Source organism: Ursus arctos, unplaced genomic scaffold (assembly GCF_023065955.2).
Source record: "Ursus arctos isolate Adak ecotype North America unplaced genomic scaffold, UrsArc2.0 scaffold_4, whole genome shotgun sequence".
Taxonomy (NCBI): domain Eukaryota; kingdom Metazoa; phylum Chordata; class Mammalia; order Carnivora; family Ursidae; genus Ursus; species Ursus arctos.
Genome location: NW_026623056.1, coordinates 3479149 through 3504487, shown reverse-complemented (window position 1 = coordinate 3504487; position 25339 = coordinate 3479149). Strand labels below are relative to the sequence as shown.

Here is a 25339-nt window from a genome sequence, read left to right as displayed (position 1 = left end):
CCTGAGCCAAAGGCAGACGCTTAACAGACTGAGCCACCCAGGCGCCCCTCACTTACTAGTTTTAATAGCATTTTTGCAGATTCTTGAAGGTTGTGTAGACTATTTTAAACTGTATACTTTTTTTTCTTCAATTGCCTTACTGTGTTGGCTAGAGTCTGCAATGAAACATTGAATGAAAGGAACAGAGAGGAAATATTTGCCTTGTTTTCAGTATTTGCATGATGAGAGCAATAGGTTGATTCCTTTTATCAGGTTGAGGAAGTTGTCTTCTATTCTCAGTTTCCTGAGAGTTTTTATCATAAATAACTCTTGAATTTTATCAAACATAAAAGCATCTTACCAAACATTTTTCTCCATTAATTCAGTCGATCACATGGGTTGTCTTTTGTATTCTATAAATACAATGAATCACTTAGACTGATTTTAAAATAGTAAAATAACCTGCACTGTTTAGTTAAAACCCACATGGTCACAATCTATTATCTTCTGTATATATTCCTGGATTTAATTTGCTAAAATTTTGTTAGGATGTTCATGAGGTTTATTAGTTTCTAATTTTCTTATATCATCTTTGTCTGTTTTGATGCCAGGATTGATATTGGCCATATAAAATGAGGTGAGAAGTATTTCCTCCTCTTCAATTTTCTGGAAGAGGTTTTATAAACTTGATAGTCTTTCTTCTTTATATTTTTGGTAGAATTAACCAGTAACATTATCTGATGTTGGAGTTTTGTTTCCTTTTTTGAGGTTTTTAACTATGTTTTCAATTTAACAAATGCAGAACTATTCAGGTTTCTGCTTCTTCTTCAATGACCTTTTGTAACTTGCGTTTTAAAGGAAATTTCTTTTTTTTTAAGAGTTTATTTATTTATTTGAGAGAGAGAGAGAGAGAGAGTGGGAAAGGGAGGGAGAGGGAGAGAGAATCTGAAGCCGACTCCGCACTGAGCGCAGATCCTGATGCAAGATCATGACCTGAGCTGATATCAAGGGTCCGATGCTCAACTGACTGAGCCACCCAGGAGCCCCCAAGGGAATTTCTTTATTTCATCAAAGTTCTAAAATTTATTGGCACAAAGTTGTTAATACTTTTTCATTATTTTTAGAATGTCAGTAGAATCTATCATGATGCCCGCCCTGTCATTCCTGATACTGATAATTTGTGTAATCTCTTTTTCTGATCAGTACGGCAAGAGGTTTGCCAATTTTATTTTTCTTTTCAAAGACATAAATTTTGGTTTTATTCATTTCTCTATCCTTTTTCCTGCTCCTTTGCTGATTTCTTCTCTTATCTTTACATCCCTTTCTTCCTGCTTACCTTGTGCTGAATTTACTCTTCTGTATTTAGTTTCCTAAGGTGCAAGCACAGATCATTGTTTATGGCTCTTTATTTCTATTGGAAGCATTTTGAATGGTAAATTTTCCTCTAAGCAATGCTGCATGCAAAATGAGCCCCTTGGCAGTGGTATTCAAGTCTATGATGTTACTAATTTTTTGTTCACTGCTTCTGTGAATGACTCAGAAAGCGTGCTGAACTCCCAGCCATAGCAATAGATTTACCATTTCTCCTGTCGAGCTGTTTTCCTCAGGTACTGCTTCATGCATTTTGAAGCTTTGTTATTAGGTGCATATAGAAGGTTGTTTTGTTTTTGTTTTTTTGTTTTTTCCTCATGATGAATTGGTCCCTTTAGTAGTAATCTTCCTTTATTCTGAGGTCTATTTTGTTTGATGTTAGTATGGTCACTTCAATTTTTTTTTTTTAATTTGTGTTTTCATGATCTATCTTTTCTTGGCTTTTTACTTTTAACATTGCTGTATTTATTTTTTTGATGGTTAATTTTATGTGGCAACTTGATGGAACCACAGGGTGCTCAGATATTTGGTGGAACATTACTCTGAGTATGTCTGTGAGGGTGTTTCTGGATGAGACTAACGTTTGAATTGGTACACTGAGTAAAGCAGATTGTCCTCCTCCATAGGGGTGGGCCTCATCCCATCAACTGGAAATGTACATACAGTAAAAAGGAGAAGTAAGGAAGAATTCACTCTTCTCTGCCTGTTTTTGGGCTGGGACATTGGTTTTCTCCTGCACTTGAACTGGATGCTGTACCGTCAGTTCTGATTCTCAGGCCTTTAGACTTGGATTGAAACTCGACTCCCATCTCTCCCGGGTCTCCAGCTTGTTGATGGCAGACTGAGACTTCCTAGACTTCATAATCATGTAAGCCAATTCAATATGTATATACATATGTATGTAAAGAGATCTATTTTATATACATATGTATATATATAATATTTATTTGTATATGTCTGTGTATGTCCCATTGGTCTGTTTCTCTGTTGAATCCTGATTAGCATAATAAAATAAATTTCTTGTAGATAGCATATTGTTAGGTTTTGCTTTTTTTTTTTTTTTTTTTTTAAGATTTTTATTTATTTATTTGACAGAGATAGAGACAGCCAGCGAGAGAGGGAACACAAGCAGGGGGAGTGGGAGAGGAAGAAGCAGGCTCACAGCGGAGGAGCCTGATGTGGGGCTCGATCCCATAACGCTGGGATCACGCCCTGAGCCGAAGGCAGACGCTCAACCGCTGTGCCACCCAGGCGCCCCTGCTTTTTTTTTTTTTTTTTGAGATTTTATTTATTTATTTGAGAGAGAGAGAGCACGAGCGGGGTAGGGGGAGGGTCATAGGGAGGGGGGAAGCAGACTCCCCACTGAGCGGGATGCCAATTGTGAGGCTGGTTCCCAGGACACTGGGATCATAACCTGAATTGAAGGCAGACACTTAACTGACTGGGCCACCCAGGCGCCCCTATGTTTTGCTTTTTAATGCAATTTAAACCTCTGCCTTTTTTTTCTTTTTCTTTTTTTTTATTTTTTTTGGCAATGAATTTTCTGTTTTTTTTGTCTGAAAATATATTTTAGCTAGTAAGAAAGTTGACAATTTCCTTCCTTTCTTCCTTCCTTCCTTCCTTCCTTCCTTCCTTCTCTTAAAAAATTTGCTTCATTATCATCTGGTTTGCATAGTTTCTGACAAAAAGTCTGAAAATATATCTGTATTTGTTCCTTAATATATGCAGTACTACATCTTTTTAAACCCCTTTTAAGATTTTACCACTGTTTTTTAGTGATTTCATTATGATGTGACTTGGCATGCTTTTATTAATGTTTATTTTTTTATATTCTTTATACTTCTTGTATTGATGGGCAGATTATTTGGATCAAATTTCAAAAAAATTAGCATTATTTCTTCAAATATTGTGTCTGCTCCTCTCTTTCCCCTGTCTCAGGATCTAATTACATATTTACTAGACTGGGTGGTATTGTCTCATAAGTCATGGATGTTTTCTTCATATTTTTCTATCTTCTTTTTCCATATTGCATTTTGGATACTTTCAACTGATATGTCTTAACAGTTTCTACTACTTCAATAATTTTTTCAATAGTCTATTGTTCTATTTTTTTTCTGCAGTGACTAATATGGTGCCAATTTAACCCAAATCACTTTTCATTTAATGTTCATTTTTCAACTTTAGAAGTGGTCTTTTTCATATCTTTAACTTTTCTTTTCATCATACTCATGTGTTTTTCTACCTCCATGAACATAGGGAGCATATTTATAACTATTTCAAATGCTTTTCTGGTAATTCCCTTATCTCTGCCATTTCTAGGACTGTTTCTATTGATTGATTTTCTCCTGGTTAGAGGGGATATTTTCAGGCTTATTTGCATGTCTAGTAATTTTTTTAATGGATGCCAGACATTGTGAATTTTCTATTGTTGCTAGCTAGATTATATTTTATTACTATAAATAATGTTGGATTTTGTTTTGGTGTACAGTTAAGATACTTGGAATCGGTTGGATCATTCTGAGACTTGCTTTTGGATTTTGCTAGAACGGAAGCAGAAGAGACTTTGATCTAGGGCTAAGTCAGACCCACTACTAATATGTGGCCTTTCTGGGGATTCATCCCTATTATTGTAATATAATGTCTTTCCATTCCGGCTGGTGGGAACTCAAACTGTTCTCAGATTCATATAAGCATCAGGAGTTGTTCTCCTTACTCCTTTCTGGTGGCTCTTTCTCTGAATTTAGGTCATTCTTTCCCAACTTGGACTGATTAGTACTCAGCCAAAAACTGAAGGTTGCCTCTGCAGATCCTTGGAGCTGTCTTTGTGGAGCTCCCTGAAGCTCCCTCCTTTCTGGCATTCCACCCCTTAATTCTAGATGCCTTGGCCTTCTGGAACTGTTTTCTCTGTTTCCTCAACTCAGAGAGACTATAAGGTACTTTTCAGATTTTTCCTTCCTGATATGCAGCCTGGAAACTGCCTCTAGGCATTAAGCTGGTATGACTGCAGGGTTCACTTAATTTCCCTTTTCGCACAGATGATAGTCCTGTGGTTTTCCAATGTCTGAAAAAAATTTTTTTTCTCCCTGATTTTTCCATTGTTTAAAATGGGAGGGTAAATCTGGGCTTGTTATTCTGCTTTGACTACAAGTAAAACTCAATAGACAATTTTTTTATGATGGAAAATGAAATTTTAAAAACAGGTATTCATCCACAAAATGACTTAGCCCGGGCAAGCTGCTTAACGGTGGAAACCTTAGTTTCCTTGCACATCAAGAATCAGTAATAGTGTTCCCCTACTTGATGAGTTGATTGTAATTAGGATCCAGTGTGACAGAGGAAGTTCTTTGTAATCTGGAAAGCTCTATGCAAATGACAATGCTGAGGGTTGTGGTAGGGATGGGGTGATGGGAATGTTGTTGATTGCTTCAATTCTGTAACTATTCAAGCAATAAAACTGTTTTAGAAAGATTTAACTTCAAAAAAATCCTGTGGATAATAATAATAACATGTACTCTGGGTCTTCTATGTAAGCAAACATCCCTATCCAAGCTGGTTTTAAGCAACGAGAGAATGTATTTGCTCATTAACTGTGAAGGCCAAGTGGTGGGCCAAGCCCAGCGAACTGCAGAGTTCCAGTGCTGTCAGTGTTCTCCTTTCTCTCTATGTCTCTGGCTCTCTTGCCTCTGCTGCTCTGCTTCCTTCTCAGGCTTTCTCCAGGTGGCAGCAAGATGCTTGTTGACAATTCCACCTCATATTCCAACATCTTGGCAAAATGAGTAGACAGAATGAGTCTTTCAACAATTGCTCTGGCAGAAAATTTCTGAGTCTTATTTGGGTGATTTTCCTGTTTTTGAACCAATCATTGTGACCAGAAAAAAGTGATATTCAAATTGGCCAGATCTCTGAAATCAGGGATATTTTATTAGATACTGGGGATTCAAAGCTCAATAGGATATGATCTTTGATCTTTCAGTTAATAGAGTATTTACAGGGCACGATGAGTCACAAAGTGAGTTATGGTTAGTTCTACTCAAGAATCAGAGAGAAGACCACAGTGTTTTCTATTTTGGTACTTTCTTTGGTATTTTTACTAATGCTGTTCTCCTTTGCCATGTAGATTGATAAGAAAACAGGCAACAGGTAAGCAAGGAAGCTTTGACAAAAGAATCTTTATAGCAACAGAAAAACACAACATCACTACACTCCATAAATTATATGAATATAAGGGAAAAGCAAAAGTAGCATTGGCCCATCTCTGTCTTCTCTCTTCATGTATAACATACTTCACTGATCCTTTTTGAATACTCTTCTGGTGTTATTTTTGTCTGTGCTGTTTCTCCCATACTGGCCAGTTAACTACTTGAAAGCAGAAAAAGACTGTGCCTTTTTATCTCTGCATTCTCATAGGTCTTGACATAATGCCTCATACAGATTAAGAGCTCAATGAATTATTTGTTGAATGAATGAATAAGTGGATAGCTTATTATATAAGGTATGTGAGGTATCGTTCGAAGTGCTTTACATGTGTTTACTCATGGCATTCTCCCAGCAATCTTTTTTTTCTTTTTAAAGATTTTATTTATTTATTCGACAGAGATAGAGACAGCCAGCGAGAGAGGGAACACAAGCAGGGGGAGTAGGAGAGGAAGAAGCAAGCTCATTAGCAGAAGAACCTGATGTGGGGCTCGATCCCAGATCGCCGGGATCACGCCCTGAGCCGAAGGCAGACGCTTAACAGCTGTGCCACCCAGGCGCCCCACAGCAATCTTATAAGATAGATTTTACTTATTCCTCATTTTACAAATGAGGAAATTAATACCCAGAGAGGCTGTTACTTACTTAAGAACTTGTAGGTAAGAACTGGATTTCAAACCCAGGCAACCTGGTTTCAGACTGCTCTACTGCAGTCTTATTTTTTAAAAATAAACTTACTGAAATACCTTATTAAATAATAGGAGACAAAGAAGAAAAAAATGAACTTGTGCATTTGAACAGCAAAGGCAATTGGTCACCTGTGAAGGAAACAGGAAGATTACACTTAGCTTAGAAATTGTCAAAGCACGAGGGTGTTATCCATTAACTGGATGAGTCAACGGATGATGCAAGGAAAACCTTGCAATGCTGAGCTAGAGCGGCCATCTGAGTGGTTGTTAGTGTTGCACAAGGGCTGAGAAGTGATTCCCTTTTGTTCTTAGGTAGGCATGTAGAAATAAAATCAAATGATCGTTTGTTTCAACTCTTGGTGATGCAAAGAAACCACATTCTGAGTCAGTAGACAATGAATTACTTGACTCCTACAATAAAGTTTAATAAGCCCCGTTATCTTGGAGGAAACTCAAGGCTTTAACAGTAATAGCAACAAGACCACCAGCAGCAGCTTCAGGTAAGCGAGGGACCACCATTGGAATAGCCCAGGACTTGCGCTTGCAACTGTATTTGGAGTTATTTTTTATTGTTTATCTCTTTGATCTGTGATTATTGCCTTGATCTTAACTTCTATGTCTCAATAACTTGGGTCAAATCTAGTCAGTAATCATGGATGACTCCAGGAAAAATTGTAATTTGAATAGTTTCTCTGCTACTTCTTTAGTTTCTTTTTCTTTGAGGATTGTCTTAGTATACTCTTGTCTCTAAGTCACTGAAACCCAGACTTAAACCAGTTTAAACAATAATAAAATAATCTTACTCATGTTAGAGGAAGTTTAGAGGTAGGGCAATGTTCTGAGCTGTCAGTTAGCTCACAATGTTATTAGAGAGCTAGTTTGTTTTTATCTCTTTGCTCAGATAGCCAGATGTTAGTCAGCGTCTCAGGTGGATTCCCTCTTGGTCACAGAATGGCTGCCAGGAGCAATCGCCATCCTTATTGATGCAGAATGGGTTAAAGAGTCTGGCTACTTGTGACAACATCCTGAGAAATAAAAAGAACATATTCTGTGGAAATAAATGACTATAGGCCACAAAGTCCTTGATTCAGTAATGAACACAATTATAGTTAAATTCATGAACTATAAATTGCAAAGCTACCCAACTAAAAACTTTAGTGAAGAAGCTTCTGACACAAGGTTTTAGAAAATACAAAGCATTGCATCAGGCATTAGTCTTTTCCTGGGGACACGGGGGTGGGAAGAGATAATATTAGGAAAAATTTACCTACCTGTTGCCATAAAATTTAACTATACCTATAGTTAATCTGTGTTTAGTTATAAAACAAAGTTATAAAAAAGTTACTATTTTGAGTGAGTGAGTAGAGTTTTCCTGTGATATTCAAGGTTCATTTTAAAGTAATCTTCTGAATAGTGATTTGAGTCATTGAGACATTAATTAGATTGTTGTTCAATTTGTTGCAGAGAATTGTGTTTGTTCCCTTAACGTTGTAAACACTTTGTTATTTGAGGTTAATTTTGCTCACCAGCCTTGTGACGCATAACGATGACCACACTGCTCCCAACGACAAATCAGCAGGTCAGGGTTGAACATTTTCTTATTGAGCCGGGAACACATTTTGAAAGCACTTCTCCTCATGTAATGGAATGCACAACTAACAATTAAAGTGAGTGACTCTAACATTTGTTTAAAAACACAATGCAAAATCTTATTTTTCCATACCTAGAAATCTTCAGCACCTCTCTTCTCGTGTGTCATTAGCTATATGCACACGTGCGCACCACACCACACAATTTTGTTAGTATGAGATAAAAAATTGTTTTACCTATCTGATGTCTCTTTGGTTTCCAAAATCTTGGACTAAACGAGCTTGTTTTTACGTCTCAGTTGTATTAAATGTTAGAGATCATATAAGGACTGATGGTTACAACATTCAAGGACCCTACTGTCTATTTCAGAAATAGAAGAGCAACTGATAAGATTGTAAAACTGTGAATAATTAATCCCATATTCTGTGCAGGAGATTTCGAGTGCCACAGGCAACGCTCTAGTAAAGGAGTGGAGCTCTGTGCAATCTAGTGTCTCATTGTCTCTGAAACTCTCTCTAGTCCAGAAGTTTCAATAAAGGCCCGGAATGGAAATAACTAATCACGTGTATGTGGCATTAGCACCCGGATTCACAAATAAACAAAGGGACTTTTAAAATTGTATGTCGTATGTTTAACCAGAGTTAATATAAAATAGTGATGACTAGACTAAAATCTAGACAGTGGAGGGAGACAGTCTGTCAACTCGGTCTAAAGATACTGTGCATCAGTGAGAACTGTGGGTTTTATAAAATAAATATAAAATATATAAAATCTAAATGTGAAATAAAAATACTTGATATTCCAAATTCTTTTTTTTTTAAGATTTTATTTAGTTATTTGAGAGAGAGAGAGCACAAGCAGAGGGAGAGGGAGAAGCAGGCTCCTCACTGAGCAGGGAGGGGCTGGACCCTGGGATCATGACCTGAGCTGAAGGCAGACACTTAACCGACTGAGCCACCCAGACGCCCCGGTATTCCAAATTCTTTATGATTTGGTTCTTTATCAGTTATTGCATGTGACGTCATTTTTTTTTAGGAAAAAAAATTCATACTTCTAGGGGGGAAAAATCCATTAGCTAAGAGTCATATACAAACTGCCAATCAATGGTGTCAGCTGCTCTTATAATCAATAAAAAATAGAACACATAGTCCTTGCTCTCAGAAGTTTATAATCTAATGAAGGAGAAAACTATGGGGCATTTGAATTCACAGGAAAGCAGTAAGAAAGCAAATCACATCTTTACGTGAAAAATTTTACTAATTCCAACTTTTTTTTTTTAAATCTGAAGTAATTCTGCCATGATTTGTTTTACTTGCCTAATTATAGACTGGCTACACCAGGATATCTTGAGCCTGGGATGTATTTGTTTTAAATAGTTATTTTCTAATATTTATTTCCTCTCCTGAGTCTAAAAATTAATCCCCCACCTAGGAGTTAGGGAAACTTTAGAAGGCTTTCTATCGAAACTTCAGAGGAAATTCCTTATTTTATATGCACTTCTCTCAGGATCCTCTTTGCTCAATCTTTGCTCCTACCATGAGCAAAGGTCAAATACAACTATTGTAAGCTTTTCATTAGGGTTTGCTTCATCTTTGACATTTTATTTATTTTTTAAAAAAGATTTATTTGTTAGAGAGAGAGAGTGCGTGAGCCAGAGGGAGGCGCAGAGAGAGTCCAAGCAAGCTCCTCGTTGAGCGCAGAGCCCCACCTGGGGCTCGATCTCACAACCCTGAAATCAGGACCTGAGCTGAAACCAAGAGTCAGGCACTTAGCCAGCTATAGCACCCAGGGACCCCTCTCTTTGACATTTCAAATGTTGTTCTGAAGAGGTCTTGAAAGGCCTACAAAGAATATCTATCCCAGAGCTGCTACAGTCCCCCTGTAACTTTGAGTTGGCTTATGAAGCAAAGGAAAGGAGAAAAGGAGAAATAAGGGAAGTAAACAAGCATGAATCAGGCAAGTGCTTTGAAAGGTGGAAAGGTCTGTTTTTGTTCTATTTTGTATTTAAGATGAGGGAAGGAGATGAAAGGTCATTGGCTCTCCCGCCCAGACCCCACGACGGGCTGGAGCTCGCGGTGGTGGCGGTGACAGTGAGGACTGCTAGGGCTCCATCCTGTGCTCTAACCACGGTGCTGCCATTTCCTGCTTCGTTTTCAGATATACAGTTTATCGATCCTGCACTTGTTTGATATCTAAAAGAATTTAATAAACTTAAGAACCCATATAAAAATAAAATATGATTTATCAGTCAGAAGAATTTCCTGACCCAGGGCTCACTGCATTACCTTAGGAACATACCCCAAACCACAGCCTTTCTCTAATGGTGCCTTTTAAAAATTCCTGACCTCCCACCACTTCTGCTCTCACAGATTTTTCCTGTTTTAGCAGTCCTCTCATCCCATCAAACAGCTTTCAGTGGCGTTATTTATTTGGGTAAAAATAACAGGAGCGGAGAGGAGGGACTCATCAATTCCAACTTAGACAGAAAAAATGACTGAAATTATCTGGCTGTGGAGTTACTTTCTTTTTCACTTCATAAAACATCCCGAACATTCATCATATATCAACTTTCCGAGTGCATTTCAACGTGACCACTGTATTTGTCAGTTCAAAGAACTCGCAGGGCCCTGTCTCTGTTTGTCTGAAGTTGCTGATGGTGCCTTCGCTTTCATTGCTGGTCTTCTGGCTCACGATGGAGAAGCGGGGCTTCTCCACAAGTTTCCGGCAAGTTCCCCGTCTCTGGCTGCCCATTTCTCTGTTCCTTGGGTCAGAGCCCCGGGAGAGGACTGCTCAGGGGGAAAGGGGTGGGGGCCCTGGGGCCTAGGGGTGGGTTTTGGATACACTGGACAAGTACTTCCAGACTGGTGTGAACACCTTCCAAGGGGAAATCCAAACAAGACAGGCAACTGGACAGAATGGGAAAAGCACTGGTCTGGGGTCTGGGAGTGACCTCAGTGTCCTGAGCAATCACTTAACGTCTCTGACTCTCAGTCCTTTCCCCTTCTTAAAAGCAACAACGATCACTCACCAGCCATAATCCCCACCCTGTTTACCTCGCTGACATAGTAGGGTGATCGAATTTCATCGTGTATGGCAAGATCTTTTTACACTCTTAAGCACGTCACAAATCATCAGCTCTCATTAACATAGATGCCCCGAACCCCGGTAAATGGTTTGCCCCGGGACCTGGGCTGTGGAGGTGGTTCAGTCACGCGGCTCCCTTCCTCCCCCCACCCTGCCCCACCGCAGCCGCCTGCAAAGGCAGCATACGATGTCTGGGGGTATGCATGGTAAGAAGGCTGTGACCTCCCACCCCACAACACATTTCCCAATTAAAACAAAAACCAATCTGTTAACATTTCCCTCGTTCTTCCTCCTTTCATCCGTGGAGGTGATTGTGATAGTTGGGCTCCCGGTGGTGTAAAAGGAGTCATCCCAAGGTGTTTCTCTTGCAGGAAAAGAATCAAGACATCTGTGTATGACGCACTAAGGTAGTCATTGGCAACCTCCCTTCCATTTCCGGGTTGGCTCATTGTTTCCCTAATTGCCAGTAATAATATTTCATTGTGTAAAGAATGTTGGCACCCGGGGCCCAGGTTGCGGTTTATTGATGGCTCGGAGTTTATGAATTGATGCCCTCAGCAGGTTGCTGCCCTGATGAATGGCAATTACTGGGCTCCCACAGAGGCGACTGTAGTCAGAGCATTTACTCCTTTCAAATAATTGCCCCTGAGAAGTTGAACAGGTAATTGTAACATCTGAAAACCATGCTTTTGGCTCTGAATCAAAGAGTATTAATCTCCATACCAGAGGTGTTTTGGAATGACCCAAAAGAGTTGTTAAAGAATGGTCTCCAGAGTGTTTAATTTTAAGATGAATTGGAGAAACCTTAGCAAGACCCCCCCCCCTTCCTAGCGAAAATTAAAATGTTGTAAAGACACCCAGATTGTTGTTAGGGGTGCCCACCTTTTTGAAGTTGTGATACTCTGTGGTGATTGGTTGATTTTAGACTTTATGCCTACCATTACTCCTCCTTAAAATTCTTTAAAGCACCTTGCTCCAGCCAGGCTAACCTGCCCATTAACCCCTGAAATGTCGTGTTCACACTCACCCTAGAATATTTGTTCATACTACTCTTTGATGCCATTTAATACATGTGTGCAATAAAAAAAATGGCAAAAGGTAAAATTATATGAAATACCATTTAGTTGTATACTATGATTTAGGTGGATTTAATTAATTACTAAAGGACCTTCAATACAGAGTGCTAACATCTTGAAATTATGCATATGTCTTCTATGGAATCCAAAGATTACCTTCTACTCTAGTTATTTCATTAGAGCTTCTACTCTGTTTATTTTGGTGCCATGGAAGAAATGGGAAATAGCCACATAATGTAGTTTATTTGTTTAAACTTCATTTTGGCGGGAACTATTGCACACAATGGGAAAGAAATATGAAGATACTAATCCATGATGTTTTGGGTGGGAGGGAGGAAGAGTATCCAAGAAGAATTTAAGTACAGAGTCACACCTACAGCTTTGAAAATTTTGTGTGGAATAAAGGTCAGAAATCTTTGAGAGATGACATTGGAGGAAAGGAAGGAAATTAAAAAAATGCAAAACATACAAAAGTGTAGAAAAATCATAAACTAGTTTTTCATTCTGGAATACTTGATGTTTAAACATTTATTCTTCTCAAATCGTTGGCAGTAAATCCAGTGTGGTGAAAACAGCCAGGTATCTCTCTTTCGAGGCAATCTGCCCGTCATTATTCAAAGTGCCAGGGGTTTAAAAAGTGTCCTAGCATCATCATATTTCAGACTGGTAGGTTATGCCAAAAGGAATGATTAGAAGACTTCAGACTAAATTATGAGTTGGTTCAGCAACACCCAACAATTAGAATAAAGGCTATAAAAAAGTGATTAGGGGAGTAAATATAGGATAAAATTATGAACATAGGTAAACTCAAATATGAAGTAATTCTATAAACACACACGCACATGTGTATGTACAACTAGAAGGATCTAAAGGACACCAAAACAAAATATACTTATCCACGCAACCATAGACATAAATTTCCTTAATCTTAATTTACCTTAAGACTTTAATACTCAAGAAACTCTTTCCTTAATCTTGATTTACCTTAAGACTTCAATACTCAAGAGTTTCCATCTTATATAATCATGACCTTGTTCTGCTAATTAGATTATTGGAACTGAGAGTTTTATAGGCTCATAGCACTAGACATGAATTTTAGAGACCATGTATTCCAGGCGCCTGCCTCGAGGCAGATAAATATCTGAACCAAGGATGACAAATGGGTTTTAACTTAGAAACTAATTCCAATCCATTTGTGGTTGACTGGCTGGAGCAAAACATTGAGGTGAATTTTGAGGCTGAGTTTAGTTCCAACAGAAAGAGTAGTGAGTCTGATTGATAACGTAGGGTCTAAATTGCTCAGGTCCGGGAATAAGAGTCCAGACACATACAGGGAGAAGGCTGGCTTGACTGGCATGCGTTTGTCCTTCACAGTGCAAACCGTGCAGGTACGAGGAGGGTGGTGTACAGTACAGACGGTAAGTGTTCTGGGGCATAATTACATAGTACAGAAATACTTAGCCTGCATCTTCTTTTATCAAAATTGTCCTTGACATATTAGGGATTTTTGAGTTGGCTCCTATATCTAGAGGGAATCGAAAGCGTTTCATGCCATAAGCTCCTTGCCCCTCATTCCTTAAGGTTTGGGAGTTCAAAACAAAGGAGAAGCACAAGAGTGAGAGACATGCTCTTCTCGTGAATGGTAAGCCACGTCAATGGCTGTTCTTGACCACGCTCTTGTCATTCAGGTGACTACAGCCGCCTAAGGCCTCTGCCGAGTTCATCATTTTTTCCATAGCTAACTCGACCTAATGCTCGGTTAAGCCATGCAACCACAAATGGTAATTACAGTCATTTATCCTAACTGCACACTATTTATACCTACTGATCACACAGCATAATAAGAACTGTTCATACTAAAGATGTGTCCCGTTCATTCTGTGGTACGCTTTGTGTGATCACAACAATGAGCTCTGCTGCTTCCAGCCCCTTTTTCATAGAGGCTCGTCTCTTCGGCATGATCTCCTGCCACAATTTAAAGCAATCAAAGGACCTCGAGGTGTTCCATTGAGTCTACCGACCCTGAACGATTCTCATTCTCTTCCAGTGGCCTGTTCATTCCTTCTCTGTGTTCTTTTTCTTTTCCTTCCACCTTCACTCTAATGCTTCTGTTCATAAATTCAGCAGACATTCAGTGATAGTTACTTTTAACCAGTTAAAGTACCAGACACTGCAGTAGGCATGTTTTTATACTTTCTTTTGGTTCTTCACAGCAGTCCAAAGAATTCAACATTACTATCCCTATTGTATGGTTGAGGAAATTGAGAATCAGAGATGTCAAGTAATTTATTCAATATCACACAGTGAGGGAATACCCAGATTGGGATTGGAGTTTAGCAACCCTCTTTCCTGTGGTCCTCTTTCACTTATAAATCGCTGCTTAATGTTGTGACATCTACAATAGCACACAAGACATTATCCAAACTTCTATGGAACTTAAAAATTAGAAAATTATCTAGTTCATTACCTACTTGTTTCCTGTCCTATATCTACCGAATCATATATGTCCATCTTGTTCCCTATGACCAGAGCCAAGAGCCTGGTCCTGCCTTTATCACCTCATGGCTGTCTCTTCACTAACACCCTAAACTGTGTTGTATTTTTTCTTATATGTGATCTGCATGCAGATTTTTTTTCTGCTCAAAAACCTGGAGCGCTATTTCACCTGGTTTGTCAGCAATCACTTAGGGGCAACTAACACTTAGGGGTATAATGGCAACTATGTAATTTATTACATGTATTATTGATTACTTTATATCATATCCATTCATTTGGTAACATCCTTGAGTATGTAGCCCTTATTAGACTCTGTCAAAGATATAAAGTAGAATCATTTTTGGTAAAGATGCTCTCTTGGAGAAAAGAGAGGGCCTTAGTCCCAGACACCAAGGTTCAATGTAGAATAAAACATAATCCTGCGCTAAGGAAGGTGGAGATCGAGAGTTCATTCTGGATCAGTCAGAAATCATGAAGGAAGAGGTCTGAAGTAAACCTGAAAGGAATACATTTCTGGCTTGTGGAAATAATAGAAGAAGGCACATTGTAAAGACACGTTGTAGAGACATAGCCATTGGAGCTGTGTGGGCTGTTGGGGATGCCATGCAAGCCATGTGCGTGGAGTTGCTGGGGCACAGAGCACCTTCTGCTCGGACCAGAGTCACGCTGGGTGGAAGCCAGTGCTGCTCTTTCGCTTTGTAACATTCTTCATCTACCAAACTCTGTTCAGTTTCTGGGGTTCCCTCAAAAATTCTCTCTCTCTCCTTTTAAAATCATACGTAAGGTCTTTTCCGTACTCTGAAGAGTTTGATTCTATTTGGTCTCATCAACGTTGCTATCATTTCCGTGTGCCAATTGTCTTCCCAATCGCATTATAGTCTCTTCCAGGTGGAAATGCACTTTTCTAATCTCACATAAAACAGAGCCTAGAGCTGTGCACACAGTAAACACTGGATGATTTATTGGGTTTTTAGTTATGAATAAATGAAACTGTCCACAGATAATGTGGTTAAAAAGTATTAAATGAATGTTTCACATTTATCCCAAATTGCTAGCTATGGAAAAAACTAAACATCAATTTAAGAAAGGAGATGACCTTTCTTAAAAAATTCTTGGTACACACTATTTCTGTTAGAGATATTTCTCCAATCAAAAACACTCATGTTGAACACGTATTATGGTATGTATCTAGCTTTGAAGATCTAACTTAAGATAATAGGGGAAAAAAACTCAGTCATTTCAGTTTTAAAGCAACATTTTCGATTTTATGTTGAAATGATTCATACGTCATTACCTACTTAGACTGAGTAATATGCTTTCTAACTAGAATTATTTCCATAAATATAAAGAAGTCTATTTCACCTTTCTCCATTGAAATTCAACTTCATTTATTAACGCAGAATTATCACCAGATTAAAATTTAGAATCTAAAACTGCTGGTACTTTGCCCAATTCTTTTATTGAAATCTGCCTATAGGATCACCTTGGCAGAATTAAACTCAACCAGTTAAAAGAATAACTTATGTGAGAACTGTCAGAAGAGATGAGAACCCAAATTATATACGTGCAGCATGAACGTATATACGGGGTCTGAGCTGACCCAGCAACCGAAAAGTTTCATGAGTCCTGTTATCTGAGAAAATTAAAGGAAGAACATTGCATTCTTTCTCTGATTTATACTTGGTCTGATATTGATTGTTGCTGCCCCCTCAGAATGTGTGCGACTCGTCCAGAGAATAATTACCTCTGCTCCCCAGCCTAGCAATCTGCTAAATCTTTTCTCTTGTGAGAAAAAGTTTTACAAACTACATATTTAGTTTTCAGTTTTTCCTACTGTTATTTATAGTTTCATGCATATTTTCTGTCCTCCCAATTCAACTGTGACTTCTCTTATGGCAAAAGCCGGCATTTTTCTTTGTATGCCTATTTGCTCTGTCAGTGTTTTGAACAAGGTTTATTAGTTTTTGTACAAAACAGTAGAGGATGAAATATAACAATTTAACTTATCTTTTAAAATGTATTTCTAATAAAAGTGACAATTGTTTTTTTTTTCTTTCTTTCTTTTTTTTTTAACTGCCAACTAAGTCAAATATCTCAAACCATTGTCCATCTGGAAATGTGGCCCAGGACAAGATCAAAGGATAGTACAGCGGCACAAATTCTAGATCATACTAAAATTGCCTGCTACAGAACACACACTGTTCAGTTGCTGAAAACACACGTCTAGCTGTTGGATGTGTGCCTGGATCAAAAATGCTCAATGAGTTGGGAATTATTCGTTGTGGTTGAAGAATACTGCCTTTGGTTAAATAAGTCGGGTTTTATCTCTTGAGAACTCTACATATATTCTCTAAATTTTTTGGTAGAGTGCTGTTCCCATGGCGTAACCACATGGATCAGATTAGAAGTGTGATACCCCCTCAGAGCTCCCCCCAAAACACAGTTAACCTTGAGCTAAAGCAATCTTGCTGAACCTTTGATTGAGGTTCCTGGCACTGTTCTCTTATACCTTCCCTTTGACCTTGTAGTTTTATGGAAACTGCCTCCACCCTCTAACTCTATTCTAGGATCCTCATACTAGTAGGAATATGTATTTTTCTTGCACAGTCTGCTGGCCAAATTTAGTCAAAATTAATTTAATACACAAAAAATCGCAGGTAGTCAAAGGTGCCTTAAAATATGCTTTAAGATGATACTAAACATATGTACATACAATTCAATTTTTCATCACAAACTTAGTGCCAAATAAAGCACATCTTTGTGAGAAATACTTCTTAGATGTTCTAACAAAAGAGTATGTTTTATATATAGAATTATGACCTTAACTCTGTGTGGTGGTGATGGAGACAACTCATTACGGAAATGATACAAGAGTTGGATATTAAGGAATAAGCAGGATTTTTTTCCAGAAGAGGGGGCAGATTAAGCACAGGGATGTGCATGTGCAAAATGAGCAAATGTTCAGTGAAAAAACTTAAAAGTCAAAAAGATTCCATTAATCACATTGTATAAACTATGGTCCAAGAATTGAGGAAAAACAGTGGTGAATAAAAAGTGGTCCCCACCCTTATAATCTAGCAGAAAAAGTGATTTAAATAACTCAGTTATAGAAATTAAAAATGGTATGAGTGAGCAGTCATCTAACAAGGGTGAAAATATTGTGGGACTATAGAGAAAGGAAAGAACAGGGTAGTAATGTAAGAAAGGTTCCCAGATAAGATGGAATCTGACCTAGCCCTTGAAAGATGAGTGAGAATGTGAGACGTCAAGCCAGGGGAAATTCCAAGGCATTCCTGGGAGAGGAGGATGGGGGAGTGAACGGAAGCATACAGAGAATGGTCATAGACCGGCACAGATGCCATTGTGACAAGAAAGTGGGGCTTTTGGGTTGCAAGGTGGGGATGGAGGGGGCAATGTCAGTGAAAATCGGAATGGTAGCTTGAAGTAGAGTGGCAGAATTGTTTGAGTCATGGATTGAGGACCTTTGTCACTGGGATGAGGAGAGAGTGTTATGATTTGATCTGTGTCTTGAGTTCAATAAAGACAAACTTCCAGAGATTTGGGGGTCATCCATGATGACTGATTGATTGTCACTGTAGGAAGGATATAGCAAAATAATTGTGCTTAATGTGAGGAGACATGGCTGAAGATAGAGGGTGGGAAAGCCTTTCATACAAAGAGAGGAAGAAGTAGAGAAAAGGAAGAACATTGAGAAGACTGTGAAGAAACAGGAAGGAATATATTGCACACCAAATTTTCATTCTTTGAAAATATATTCAGACACATCGCCAGGGAATCTGGAACACTTTGGCCTGCTGGACTTCAGCAAAGACCTGGCATATATGCTAAGCAATTCTTTGAAATGTTGGGGTGATATAGGACCCTCTACTCCCCTCTTTTTTGTCCTCTCCTTCACCGTGTCATCATCCAACCCAAAATTCATTTATTCTGTCAATCTATGATGTCACTCTCTACAAACTCCCCATACATCATTTCAGAACAAACTAGAAGGGATAATTCTGTACAACAACTGTTAAGAATGTCTGAATGGCCTGTCCTTGTCCATATGGAGGGCAAGAAATAACTAGAATTGCGTTCTGAATAGTCCTGAAAGAAATTTCTTTTAGATCCACAAAATGTATTGATCTAAAATCTATTCTTGAGGGTACTTTAATGCCAAGGTAGTAATTTAGAACCCTCTCGTGTGAAGTCTTTTCTAGACATTTGCCCACTGACATATTCTTTTATTCTTCTTATTACTAATTATTGTATGATTTACCATTTTCATTCCCAACATTGGTAGTTAATGCTCCCCCTCTCTGACTGATCAGTGTTGCTTTATTATTACTAACTCATTACTATTTTTAAAAATAATTTTTGCTTCTGTTGAACTCTGTTGCATGTTTGTGTCTATTTCATTAATTCCTGCTATTATATCATGATTTCTTTTTTCTTTGGCTTTTCTTTCTTTTTTTAAAATTAATCTTTTTGAGATGACATCTAGACATTAATTTTTCAACCTTTCTTCTTTTCTAATACATGTAATCGAGGGTATGTATTTCCTTCGAAATGTGGCTTTAGCTGTTGCATTTCACAAGTTTTGATAGTTACAGTGTTACTACACTTTGAAAATACTATTGCGGGGCACCTGGGTGGCTCTGTTGTTAAGCGTCTGCCTTTGGCTCAGGTTGTGATCCCAGCATTCTGGGATCGAGCCCCACATTGGGCTCCCTGCTCAGCCCTCTCCCACCTCCGCCTGCTTGTGTTCCCTCTCTTGCTGCCTCTCTCTGTCAAATAAATAAATAAAATCTAAAAAAAAAAAAGAAAGAAAGAAAAGAAAAGAAAATACTATTGCTTTGGCTTCCAGCCTTCATCATTGGCCATCAGTGCTATTGTTGCTAATTTGTAGGGAGTATGTCTATTTTCTTTGGATTGCTTTAAGATATTCTCTTCGTTTTGTTTTGAAGTTTCACTGTGACGGTCCTACATGTTGTTTTTTCCATATTTAATGTGTTCAGAGTTCATAGTACTTTTGACTCTGCTTAGTGACATTTTTTTTTAGAGGTTTTATTTATTTATTTGACAGAGAGAGACAGCCAGCGAGAGAGGGAGCACGAACAGGGGGAGTGAGAGAGGAAGAAGAAAGCTCCAGCGGAGCAGGGAGCCCAATGTGTGGCTTGATCCCAGGACCCTGGAATCACGCCCTGAGGCGAAGGCAGACACTTAACAACTGAGCCACCCAGGTGCTCCACTTAGTGACATTTTTGTTAGGATTTAGAAAATTCTCTTTTCTTCCTTTCTAGGACTCCAATTACAAGTATGGTAATTTCCTCCTTCTACCATGTCTTGAATGTCTTTTATTTCATTTTCTGTTTCTGGGTTTTGTTGTTGTTGTTGTTTTGTAAAGATTTTATTTATTTATTTATTTATTTATTTGAGAGAGAGAGGGTGGGGCGAGAGGACAAGCATACTCTGTGCTGAGCATAGAGCCTGACATGGGGCTTGATCCCAGGACCCTGAGATTATGACCTAAGCTGAAATCAAGAGTCAGAGGCTTAACTGATTGAGCCACCCAGGCACCCCTCTTTTTTTGTTTTTAATACTTTTTTCTCTTCATGCTTTAGTCTGGATATAATTTTCTTTTTCTGATCAGTCTTCCAGTTCAGTAGTCCTCATCTCAGCTGTTTCAAATTAGATACTAACCTCCTCTAATGTGTTTTTAATTGCAATTTTTTTATTTTTCACTTCTAGAATTTATAATTTATTATTTTTGGTTTTCAATTCTATGCTGAAATCTCTTATTGCATAATTTTTTGAATATGTTAATTATAGTTATTTTAAAGTTTGTGCTTGATAACTACTATATCTGGACTTTATTGAAGTTTATTCCTCTTGTCTTTTTTTCCCCCCTTATCTTTGGTCATAGGATCTTGCAGGCGGCTAAGGTAGGGACAGGTCATTTTAATACTATTAGATGAGTAGTCATGCCAAAGCCAATCTAATTCCAATTTACCACTGTACCTAAAGTGTGGTCCTCTGGGGTGCCCCAACTAACAGCCAGAGGTCTTTTCTAGGACTCATTGTTGGTAAGGCCAAAACTCTAATTTTTGCTACCCAGTCTTTCTAGTCTATTCAACCTTTCCATCTCTTAGCTTCTTGTGATCAGTATACAGTGAGAAAAAATCATCCAGGACATTGGACTCATCCTTTTACTTCTCTGCACTTTTTTTTTTTTGTACTTCTATCATCTTGGAAATAATTGTGAATTTTGTTATCCTTATTAACAAATAGCTATCTAATTCCTAAACACAAAAATTTATCTACCCTATCTATCTATCTATCTATCTATCTATCTATCTATAAATAAGTAGAGAAAGAGAGATAGCAAGATATATTTGTGTGTATATGCGTGTTTGTGTGTTGCCCAATTTTTCTTTCTTCCTTTCTTTCTTTCTTTCTTTCTTTCTTTCTTTCTTTCTTTCTTTCTTTCTTTCTTTCTTTCTTTTCTTTCTCTTTCTTCATTCTTTCTCTTTCTTTCTTGTTTTTTTTAAGGGTTCACCTACAGTAGCTCGCCATTACCAGATTATTAAAATGCCCGATAGAAATTCCTAGATATTCAGTTTGTTCAATTAAAAAAAATTGTTACAGTAATTTGCAAGAGGTTGTGACATCCAATGCCGACCTTGAAACTCTATCATAGAATTGGTTGCTAAGAACAGAAATCAAAAAAGAAGGTAAGGGAGAAAAGAAGAAAAGAATTTTGAGAGAGAAAGTGAAGGCAGAGAAAGGAAGAAGAAAAAGAGGAGATACCATGGCAGAGTTGAGGAAACAAATCCTTCCAGGTCACCAGATAAGTTTCATTCCAAGGCTGCATTTGTTTTTTTGTTTTGTTTTGTTTTATTTACATTACATGTCTTCTTTGTCCCTGTCACTTCTTGTCACTTCAATCAACCCATTCAGGAAGTTCATGGACAACCCAGTCACTGGGTGCAACCCACTGTCCTTCATTTAGACTCTTTGTTGGACTGTAGACCTAGGGCCTATATTAGCAGCACTTCTTGTTCATGCTTCAGCTGGAAATGGCCGTGAATGCTCTCCTTTTTCCCTCCTCCACCTCTGACCCTCCATCAGGGCTTCTTGGTGTTCCTGGCCATCTGCCTGACATCCAGAGTTGCTTGCATTCTGACAAGACAGAGCGGCTCACCTAGTTTCAGAACAACATCAGAGGTGCCAACACAAAGTAGACCAGATACACTATCCAAAATACCCCTCCGTGGTTATTCCAACCCAGGACTAAGCCAGGAGTTGTTCCAAAAATATATCACTATATTTTGGCCTGAGTGTCACTTCCCCACTTGGCAAGCTAGGACTAGAGAAATTGGAACAGAAATTTCCTGTTAGCCTGTCTTATATTCCCTCCTCTCAGATATACATCTTTTACTTGTCCCATCTCTAATAGGACACAGTTGCCTCAGCTTTTACAATTATTTATAACGTATCAAAAAGGAGCAGAAGCTCTACATTTTGTCTCTGACCTTCTCCAACGAATTTCAGCCAAACTGTTCCCTTCACACTAAACAAATGTTTTTGAGTGAATAAATGATCAGCTGAATGAGTATTTTCTGCATGTTTGTACTTTGATATCATGGGTCACAGAACTCCCTAACTACATGTATTTTCTCTTTTTCTTGGCTCAGTGCAATTGTACCCATCCTTCGGGGTCGTCTCAAATCTCAAATCTCAAAGCCTCTGCTTCCTAGCCCAGTCTGTTGAAAATCAACTATTTAAAGGAGTAACCTTTTTGTTAATCATCCCCCATGGTTAATCAAAAAACTTCCTTTAGTTAGTGCCAAACCATTTCATGTAAAGATACCTTGTTTCCAGAAATAGATGGGAAGCTCCTTTGGAGTAGGAAAAACATTCTCCCCCTATAATATCCTTGTTGACCTCATGCCTATAATTTACAAAGGATTATCATCTATTTAATATTGTCTTTCATATCCTCAAAACCAGAGTAGGGCAGAATAGTGGCTTTATTTCAATTTTCAAAATGATGGAATTGAAGTACAGGGAGAATAAATGATTTCTTCAAGGTCATAGCCTTGATAAATGAAGAAGCCAGGATATAACTAAGTATTCTTACTTCAAAGCCAGTGACCCTTCTACTGTAGCATGCTCTTTCCACTTTTTAACCCCCCTTCAGCCTCCAATGAAGTCACTCATGAGTTATAAGGGCTCAACAAAGAATGAGTGGATAAATGAATAGGTGTATGCTTTTTTCAACTCACCATTCCTACACCTATTTAGAAATACACCTAGTTGATATTTGCTTCACAGTAAAAGAAAAATTCCTCTGAGAGGATGGATTACATATATAAAGACACGAGCAGTAATTGTTGAATGCATATATATAAACATATGAGAATTAATCATTGTAAGAAATAACCAGCAACACTGAAATTCTTAGTACAAAAGATGGATTCCATGGTGTTGTCAATATTTCTAAGTTTTGTATCAGACTGTTCACAGACTTGGGTAAATGGGCTCATTTACAAAAAGACCACCTTCTGATCTTGTGTTTTAACTTACTCTTACCTTATTTGGATACTGTAATAGGCCTGCCTTGAGCGTGGCCGCACTTGTCGGCATCCAGAACACATCCGGATAACACAGTCAAACCAATGGCATGGTCATCTTCCCTGACCCAGAGCTCTTAGAGATGCTTTGAGGTATTTTGAATAAGTTCATACTGCATGAAAAGAAAAAAAAGTTGTTTTTGCAGCCTGCGACCAGATCTTCCAGGAACTGGCTTCTCCAGTTCCTGGAAGGTTTTGAGAATGTTAGACCATCTGTACATTGCTTTTCTGACATGTTGGTAGAGATTGCAAAGTATTATCACCACCACTAATTTACTTTGCTGACAAAGGAAGGGTGTACTTAAAAACGTGGAAAAAGAGAAAGAAATCCTAATGATAGGTTCTTGAACGTTATCAGCATTACTGTAAATTAGCTTTTGTGCTAGAACAGCCTGTTTGGTGCCAGGAACAATTCTAAAGCTTTACAATACAAAACGGTGAGGTTTTAACACAATGTCGTCTAGACAGAACTTGTGTGACGATACAATCAAATCATTACTGTAAAGTTAAAAAAATAAAAGATGCAAAATTACTTTTAATTATTTCTTGGTGCCAGATCCCACCCCTCTAAATGAAGCTATTTTTTACTGTTATTTCTTCTGTCCCAGAAGATTTTTTTCAAGTAACTACCCTGGCCACAGGCAGTGATTTAAAATACTAGGGTTGAGGCTACAGTTTTTACTTGTGCCCAAATTCAGATTGGCCATCAACTCTTCAGCTCAGCCCTGCCATTGCCAGTTGTTCAATATACCTGCGTTGGGGAATTTAGACCCACAACCCTGCCAAGACCAGGGCCAATTGTTTCATAAGTTGGCAGGCTGGAGCTCTGCTGCAAGTCAGGACAGTGTCCTAGCAACCAAGTGACTCACCTCTTAAATTATCTCATTATTCTTTTACCCTAAATTGGGAGAAAGCTCATAATTTCCTTCCAATATATTTTCCTGCCACAGTGTAGTTTCTCTTTTAATTATATGCAGGAAAAGAGGTTTCCATTGTGGTGGTGGCTTTCTTTTCCTTACCATTTAGGGCCTTTTAAAATAGAATACATTCCTCAATGAGCATATATGTATATAATACATCTACACACACACGTACACACACACGCACACGCACACACACACACACACGCACACACACACACACACGCATATAAATTAAAACTTCATCTGTTGCTTCCTTTAATCTCTATTTTTTAAAAAATATACATTTTTTTTGTTAGTTTAGGACCAGTTCCAACTTCCAATCCCCAATTTAGATTACATGCTCTGAAACTAACTCCAAACATTTACTGAGTTTGAAGGTCACAGTGCTATTGATTGATTTCTACTTATAATGTATGTTGTCCTAACATGAGTTGTGCTTTTTTCTATAACTTTGGGCTAAGTCCAAAAATGCAAGGATCAAAGCATCTGGACTTGTTGCTTTCATGTTTGGCATATAAAGGGGCTGGCAGTCACCAATGTGGTCTTGGCTAGGCCCTACTTGTTTTCATTCTCTGATGTGAAACAGTTGGGAATCACAGACCCTCCAACAACTAGAGTGGACTCAATAAAAATTGGCTTAATAATCTGCCAAGCATTTGGAAGTGCCAGTCTCCACAGTTTTTCAGCAGTTATTGGCCATGACATGTTTCTTTCTTTTTTTTTTTTAAGGAAAGAATTTGCTGTGAAATTAGTTTTGAGATCAACATTTGAAATAGGTAAACTGTTCATCTCAGTAAACTGACTTTATCATCTTTGATCTCATCTAGTTTATTATTTTACATGATCTATTTTTCTGATGTGATGTTTCTTTTATCCGTTTGTTTGTCTGTTTCTCATGAAAATCAAACACGGAATACAACAAGTAATGGAGAGGCTTAAACAGTTGACCATTCTATCAAAAGTCCACTAATTTAAGAAAGTTATCTAGTCATCTTAACCTTTCCAGTTCCTTAGATGTAAAACATCCCATATTAAATAATTGAAATTTGATTCCAGTAAAAAAAAATATTGAACATATTTATAAGGCACTATCTAAATGCAAACATTTATTTTGATTAGGGTGAGGAATTTTCCAAATGGATCCCCCCCCCCCAAACTCCAGGGCAATGCTATTCTTTGCATTGAATTTTATTGTTATGAGTATATTTAAAAAGGTGGATTTGTTAGCTAAGGCTTGTAAATATTTTCTTTATTTACAAATTTCATTGTTTTTCAAAATTTTTTCAACTCATCACCATTTT

At 38.1% G+C, this 25339-nt stretch overlaps 1 long non-coding RNA gene across 1 annotated transcript in view; it reads left to right on the top strand.

Moving 5' to 3' along the window:
* Positions 1 to 6493: 6493 nt before the first annotated feature.
* LOC130542657 (uncharacterized) overlaps positions 6494 to 25339 on the top strand; it is a 34769-nt gene continuing 15923 nt past the window's right edge. The window contains exon 1 of the long non-coding RNA XR_008957364.1: positions 6494 to 6733. This is a non-coding gene — a long non-coding RNA (uncharacterized LOC130542657). The remainder of the gene's footprint in view (positions 6734 to 25339) is intronic.